Source organism: Notothenia rossii (genome assembly GCF_949606895.1).
Source record: "Notothenia rossii genome assembly, chromosome: 2".
NCBI classification, from domain to species: domain Eukaryota; kingdom Metazoa; phylum Chordata; class Actinopteri; order Perciformes; family Nototheniidae; genus Notothenia; species Notothenia rossii.
This window is the reverse complement of record NC_136904.1, coordinates 39,292,933-39,301,123: the sequence shown is the minus strand read 5'-3', so window position 1 is coordinate 39,301,123 and position 8,191 is coordinate 39,292,933.

The following is an 8,191-nucleotide window of genomic DNA, read 5'->3' as shown; positions in this document are numbered from 1 at the left end:
CGCAGGCTTCGCCCCATTTCAGTCAGACAACTCACGTGTTTCTTTAACATGTTTATTAGAAGCAGCATAGGCTATATGATATAGGATCATATGCCCGATGATGCCCGATGATCAGATGCCCGAGCCCATAGCACGATGAGTGATGATTAAATAACTAACCCCCAAAACTGTGTGGAGATTAGATACTATCCCCCAAAACTGCGTAGCCCGAGCCTGACGCTGGTGATGTAAATCTGATAAGTAGAGGGCCTGGCGAGCTGCCATGTGGCCATTCCCCCTGATCACAGCGGCTTTAAGGGGAATATACTACTTAGTGAGACTGCTATGTGTAGGCCTGAGGAATAGCCCAGAGCCGATTCTTACCCGAGCACAGCGGCTTTGAGAGGAATATACTACCTATATACACACTACCTAGTGAAACTGCTATGTGAAGGCCCGGGAATATACTACCTAGTGACTGCTATGTGAAGGCCCGGGAACGCCCCGAAAGCCACCCCCCCCCCAGCACAGCGGCTTTGAGGGGAATATACTATATATGCTACCTAATAAAACTGCTATGTGAAGGCCCGGGAACAGCCCGAAAAGCCATCCCCCTTAAGCACCGCGGCTTTAAGGAGAATATACTACCTAGTGACTGCTATGTGAAGGCCCGGGAACAGCCCGAAAAGCCATCCCCCTTAAGCACCGCGGCTTTGAGGGGAATATACTACTGTTAAATATGTTCTTTATTCTCGCGTCCAGGAGAGAAGCTTTAAAATGAGACTAAATGGAGTCTCTGAAAAGATTCAAATGGGATACTTTAATTAAAAAAGGCGCGGTAGTGTTACAGACAGAATATTGTTCCGGCAGAAAACAGCTGTGATCTGGCTCTCCTGAGCAAGAAGAGAAGAGACCGGATCTCTCCTCCGGCGCTGTTATATATCCTCTGCTGGCTCCTCCCCGCCAGCCGGCTCACCTCGTCTCCAATGTCCGTTATTGCATTTAAACAGAGGATAGGTTCTTTTCACATTCAATATATGCTTAACACGCCGTTTCTCCTCATATTCTCTTTCATCACTTTTCATTTAACACATTCTAAACGCTGTAATCAATACTCTAAACAATACTTCTCGGCTCGTTTGGTTTCCGGTTATTCCGGATGTTGTCACATGCTACTCTCGTCTGTAAACAATCATGTATTCAAATAAACTGTACTTTCATTTAATATTCAACATGGTAGTACCTCAACATCTATAGTTGTAGTGTTAAATCCGTAGGTTTCGGTTTGCACCACTCCATATCATTTCGCTACTCAATTCACCTCTTTAGGAAATCGTATATTAGCCACATGCTAAATGCTAACCGTAGATGAAGGATTTTCAGAATAAAAGCTTAACTGCTTGTGCACAAGAATTTCTGGTTTTTCAGTATAAAAGAGCGTTTAAACTGACGGTATGTTTAAGCTACATTATACCATCAAAACATTGATTTTAATTTCTAACACTACCTAGAAAGACTGCTAAGTGTAGGCCTGGAAGTGACCAGTGACCAGTGCCGACCCCCCCCCCCCAGCACCGCGGCTTTGAGGGGAATATACTACCTATCAAGACTGCTGTGTCTAGGTCTTTGAGGCAGCGACAATGACCTTTCCCCCCCAAGCATGCAGCTATGAGGGGAATATACTATAATGAAATAAATATAATCTAACCCAGCAACCACCTGGTATGCAAAAACTGAATTCTACAGATATACATTTTTGAACGTTTACTCATCATCGAGTAATGCAAGAGTTCATGGTTGTTTGTGCTGAAAGGATCTCATTCCTGTGAAGCATGATATAGACAAGTTTACGCGCCAAAACACGGGTAGCGCCATGACACTACACAAATGCACTTCATTTCCGCCGGAAGTCTTTTGCACAGCGTCTGTCGGTGTAAACCGATGTAAACAGTCAGACGGGCACTGGTGTAAACACAGCGATTTCGATGCTAACAGTGATGCTAGCTTGGGAACACGATTCTACTTCTTTGACTGGAGATGGCGTTACTCTCCCCCACCCGAATTCAGTGCAAAACTGGGAGGATAACATGACGACGTGGCCCAGCATAAAACCAAAATAAACTGCCTTATTTAGGTCATGCCCACAGGAGCCAACAGTTGTCTGTTGTTTACATAATGCACAATTTACATGATCTCTTTATGCTGTGCAATATATCATATGTGCCTGTACTGTTTGAGTGAAAATAAAGTTTGATGTAATTTAATTTCATTATTGCACTGTTATTGCATTATTGCATTTCATATGTTCCTTAGAGTGCTACAATTTCTTTTAACACAGTTCATCATTCATATTAAGCTCATACTGTACATAAATAACACTGAATTAATTAATTGTTGAGAGGAAACTAAAGAAATGGCTTCAACAAGAAAGATCACATGTTTAATCCTAACAGGTATTACAAATTAAAATATAAAAGCAGCCCACACAATTACATCACTATGAAAATATTCATATATAATATTAAAAAATACAATGCATGCAGTATTTGTTGTGTTTATCTGTATTTAATGAACAACATGGCTGGGTGCTGGTTTGTGGTCGTAGCACTCTCTATCTAACCACTCGTTCAGGTGCTTTCTCGAGTGATTGCAACCAACTACCGCCAGTGTTGGGTGTAACGCGTTACAAAAGTAACGGAGTTACAGTAATATATTACTTTTTGCTGTAACGAAGTAATGTAACGCATTACTAATGAAATGTGGGTAATATATTACCCGTTACAATGCTCAGTAACGCAGTTACAACACATTTTAACCCGAAATTAAATGGTGTTTTGTTTTTTAAGAATGTACTAACATAGCGAGACATTCCGACACCAGACAAATTGTGCGGGTAGATTAGTAAACCTGGTGTTTACCCTTCAGGCTTCGCGTCGAGATCTTCGGGGAAGTTGAACGTTATGCAACCATTCAAAAAAGAGAACGTAGCGAAAAATACAAACAACACATTGTGTCAGGTGCGCGTGACCTGCTCCGCTGCGCGTGCATCATTTCCAAAGTGCTTCCACAACAGTGACACACATCTGATCTGTGGATAATCATTTATACGAAAATGGTTAAACCAACCATCTCTAAACGCCAGCAACACTGCATCTACTGCAGACAGTAGCAACAGGTCAGATGCGGACATCACGCTACCCTCCGTTGTGGACACTAGCTTACTCCCGCCTGACTCGCCGGCCCCGGAGCAGCAGTCTTCGTCGCCCAAAACTACGCCGCCCCTCTGCGGCCCGCAGGTGCCAGGTATATCTAAACAACTACCCGCCTGTACAGTGGGGTAAGGCGGTCATTTTGCAGCTTGTGGTATAAAAATAGACAATGGCTAGAATATGCATGTGAAAATAGTACCATATTCTGACATGCCTGTAGAAATGTTGGGTCAAAAATAATGCATACAATAGCACAGATGCCTTCACCACGAATGGCTACAAAAATATCTCATATCCCAAGCTTATTATCAACGAGCTGATGTTGCAGCTGAAATGTTCTCCAGGTCACAAAGTCAACCTCACATAATGATGTGATACCAGTTTTCAAGCACAGTAAATATTCTCTTCCCATCGTATATGATGGGACCAAGCTGATGATGTAGTAGGCTACATGGTTTTAATAATACTTTTGCCTTTCAATGTTTGCCATTTCAAACCATGAGCATGGTTTAAATAATATTTGCCTTGATTTACAATATGTTAACCTTCATTATAGTCCTTGACAGCGGTCTGTACTGCTGTATTAACAACGTGTCACATGTTAAGAATTTACAATCAGAATCGAGTATTCAACTAAGCCCTGTAATACAAGTTGTTAGTAGCCTTAAGGGCCTACACAGTTGTTATGCTATACCACATTGCCCTTCACTGGATGCATAATGAGCTGCACTAAAATACATTTTAGCATTTAAAATACCTAGCTATTCTTTTGCGGTTATTTTCGTGAAAGTAACTAAAAAGTAACTAAAGTAGTGTAACTCATTACATTTCAGAGAAAGTAATATTGTAATGTAACTTATTACTTTCGAAAGAGAGTAATAAGTAATATGTAATATATTACATTTTGGAAGTAACTTGCCCAACACTGACTACCGCACACGTAGTTCCCGAACCACTTTTCTTCATGTTGTAATTGTTATATCCTCTTTGTCTCTGCGATATCAGTGCTTTGTCGGCACAACGGAGCTAGCTAGCAAAACAAACCCAGTCCGCCAAATCGGAAGTGCATTGCATCGAAGGGAGGAGTTCAGGATGTAGAGCGGAAACGGCTCAATAACTTGTGTATAGCGCTGGTGGGCAGAAGATGACCGACGGCCCAGGATACTCAGGGTTGAGGTAGGTGGATATAGAGCTGCGATTCATTCAAATGCTGTGCAGATTCTTAAACAGTGGGATTAGCGATCTGGGGGCAGATCGCAGTTTAGGCAGAGATCACGCAGCTTGGAGGAGAACCCTCGTCGTTGGGTTTGCAGCCATCGAATAAACATGGGTGCCGACCATAGACTGTATATATAAATGGACGTAGGGTCCGTGACGTCACCCATAGGATTCTGCAGAGTTGCCGAGAAGCCCTTAGTAGGCGGAGTCGGCCACTAACGGCTCGACAGTGACGTCAGAGTTCAACTCCCGCCTTCTCCAGCCTGCTCCAAATAAGGGCAAAGAGGCGGAGCCGAGGCGGGACCTGCTGCCACCGAGCTGAAAGTTCCAGAGCTAGCTGAAGCTACCAAGCTAAGCTAACATGCTCCCCATCTGCACACTGCCGTGGCATTTTACGTTTCAAAGGTAAGCGGACATGAAACTATTCAGCAAAACTATAAATAATAGTCTAAGTTATTGAGTTTTTAGCATAATACTTCAGAATCTTAAAATCCCTTAACGTTTGTATGCAATTTTGCTAAATTCAACACTGGAATCAAGCAAATATTAATATGTTTGCATGACATTAGTTATTTATATTTTGATATCACTTAATTATACGTTTGATAACCATAATAACCAGACTGTATCATTAAAACTAAGTACCAGTTCTAGATCCTTGACTTTAGACAAACAATTCAAAAGACAACATGTATTTAAAGACCAATCTTTATTTGAATGTGCTTCTTAACCTGATATATTAGTTATACATTAATAGTATTGACAATCTAAAAAAATGGAGCAACTCAACAATCAACTTTATGTTTCTTATTGTCTAAAGCATTTGTTATTTTCATTTTCCCCCTCTCATATTCAGTGTGGACGGATTGAGACAGCGTGGTGTCCAGAAAGCTGCAGAGACTTCAGGGAGAAACCTCCGTGTGATGGTCTGTTGGTTTGGAGAGGACTGAGGGTCTTTCCTCTGTGAGGGGGACCAGGCCTGATGGAGGAGCCCATGCTGGGCAAAGCTGATACCAACTGCACAGGCCTAGTCTGTCACTTTATTTGACTAAATGTGTTTACTTTAATAGGTTTACACCTTCTGTCCATATGTGCTTTTTATTTAAAACATGTTTGATTAAGTTTTGGTTCACATTTCAATAAATTGTATTTGTATTTGCACTCCTTTTGTCCATTATTCTTACTGAAAATGTTAGATTACATCTGACTGAAGATTGGCCCCATTCATTTGTGACGTTGCAAACTCTGCGGTACAAGGCACAAGTGATGTGAAGCTCATAAAGCGAGGCAAATAGAAATAATCAGCTGATGGAGTGTAGAAGTGGAAATAGGTGCATTCGATCAGCTGACTGTTTTTACAATAAAAGTAGTTTCTTAGTGTACTGGTCTTAAATTCTCTTAGCATCAGCTTTTAATGTTCCTCTTGGATGTTCTTCTTGACCCTCAGAGAACGAGAAAATGTTGTGTCTTTCAGGCATGTCCTTTACTAACAAAAATTACAGGAAACATAAAACCCATTATTGCAGAACAAGTGTGTTATTTATGAAAGCGGTGTGTTTGTGTGTTTAGGGGCTGTAGATATAATTATTTTGTTATTGTAATGTTTTGTTTTTTATTTCAACAGTGAGCTACAAAGACAATCAGATTATGAATGAAAAGTATGAAGTTCATCAACATTGAAATATATGTTATTATCAAAATAATATTTAACTTATCAAAACGTAGTGCAACTGTAGAAGCTTGCTCTGTTGTCTCACTGAAAGAATAACTTTTACCACGTTTTTTTACAGACAATATTGAGAGATAAATAGTAGCAGTTCTCACTATGTGTTAAATATCTTTGCCTTTAATACATTAAATTAGAAAGCTGACAAAATAATATTGCTTGTTAACATCTAAATGTAACTTTTTGAACAGAAAAAACCCTCAACTTCACTGGTGTGTAGGTGATCTAGTATTGTTTAATGGAATGTATATCAGTGTATTAAAGTCAATACTTTCTTGATTCTTTGTACAGTATGAAAAAAATTGTATTTGTACCTGTGCTAAAGTTCACTGCTGTGAGGAGTCCAGTTCTGTCTCTCACTCTCTGGTCCAGCCTGTCTGCATCACCTGGACACCTTAAACAAACAGATACATATGTAAAGTACCATGTGTACAAACAATATAACTGATTCGCTTCTGTTGAACATGTTGGATTGTGTATTGTCCGAGTCAGGGTCCTTTTTATTTTTACTGTAACTTTGGAAGTTGTGTTACCAATGCTTGCTGTTTATTTGATACCAATTTGGTAATGCAATTCATAAAAACAACAAGGTTTGGGTTTGTTCTTCAGATGACTGTGATGTTAACGTGTAAGCTCAATAATGAACTCCAGCTCAACCAACCATATTGTAATATCTAAGTAATCATCTTGAAATATGACATTAATAATTGTAATATACACACATCTTGTTGTGAGGATGATTTCACATACACTACTTCGACATTAGCTTGTCTACATACTTGAGCATAGCCAATTTAAATTAACCTTAGCGATGCATACAGTTCCTACCTACATAATAATCTCTCTAAGTTACAAGGATGACCTTATTTTATCAACCTCAAACAGAAGCCGTTTGTTCAACAGTATTATCCCACTTAACGCTTAACACTTGTCTATTTTGTTTTAACCTTTATAAATATAGTCTATGATTTTAACTTGGAGGCTACTATTAGCATCGTTAGCACCGACTTAGCTACCACTCGCTTATACACTAATCCAAGCCGTAACATACAGATGTAGCACTGAATTTCAGACTCCAGTTTACAGCGTCCTGCCTACGACCTGCCAAAGACAAGTATCAAGGAATGTTAAGCCCTTCCACTATTTTCCAAGAGGGCGTTGCCAGATTTTCAATTTCAGGTTTTAACCAGGAGATGGCGCTTCATTCACAAATACAGAAATTATGTTGCCTTTCGGAGTTGACAGAAACTGCTTTGAAGAGCATTTGAAAATATAGTCTTTATATATTAAATAATCATAATAATAATGTAAATGTTTACATTACATTAAACCATGCATTTTGTAATGTCAGCATTTCATTTAGAAGAAAAGTAGTGATATTTGATATTTATACTCTATTCCAACAGATTAAACCATTTTCCCACTGTAGGCCGATGCATGAAATTCTTACATTTTTGCCAGTTATATGATGGAGCCGTTGTAAAAAAGGATTTGATCATTAAGTTATTGAAACTTTTGTCTTTAAGTTACTTTCACTTAACATATCAATTTATGCAATTTCTACTTAATTTCATAAGTTGTTATTATTTCAACTCAGCTCTGTAAGCCAGTTCAATGACCTCTACATTCTATGAAGTCAATTTGACTGAACAGTGAGTTGTGATGTGTAATAATGTTCTGAAACTTTCCATGGCCTCTTAACACGGCAGTAGTGTTGACATATTCCTGCCCGGTGAAAATAGTCCCGGTCTCATAGTTGTTTTCATTAATTGAATGCATTTAACAGGGACATGAGTTTTTTATTTTTTTACGATATACAGCAAGTGAACCACAGAGTTTGATTTGCCATTATCAAAAGAAGAACTTCCACCGGACAGATTGATGACTACGAAAAGCTAAGCGGCGGATGAATACGTTTTGGTGAAGCGATATGACAGTGATTTCGGCTGATGAACCACTGACGGACAGGCAAAGTCACTTTGGGGGAATATGGGGAAATCCTTGAGGGGCTTGACGTGTAGATCCAGAGTCATTTGGTTGAATGAAGGGCATGGCAAGC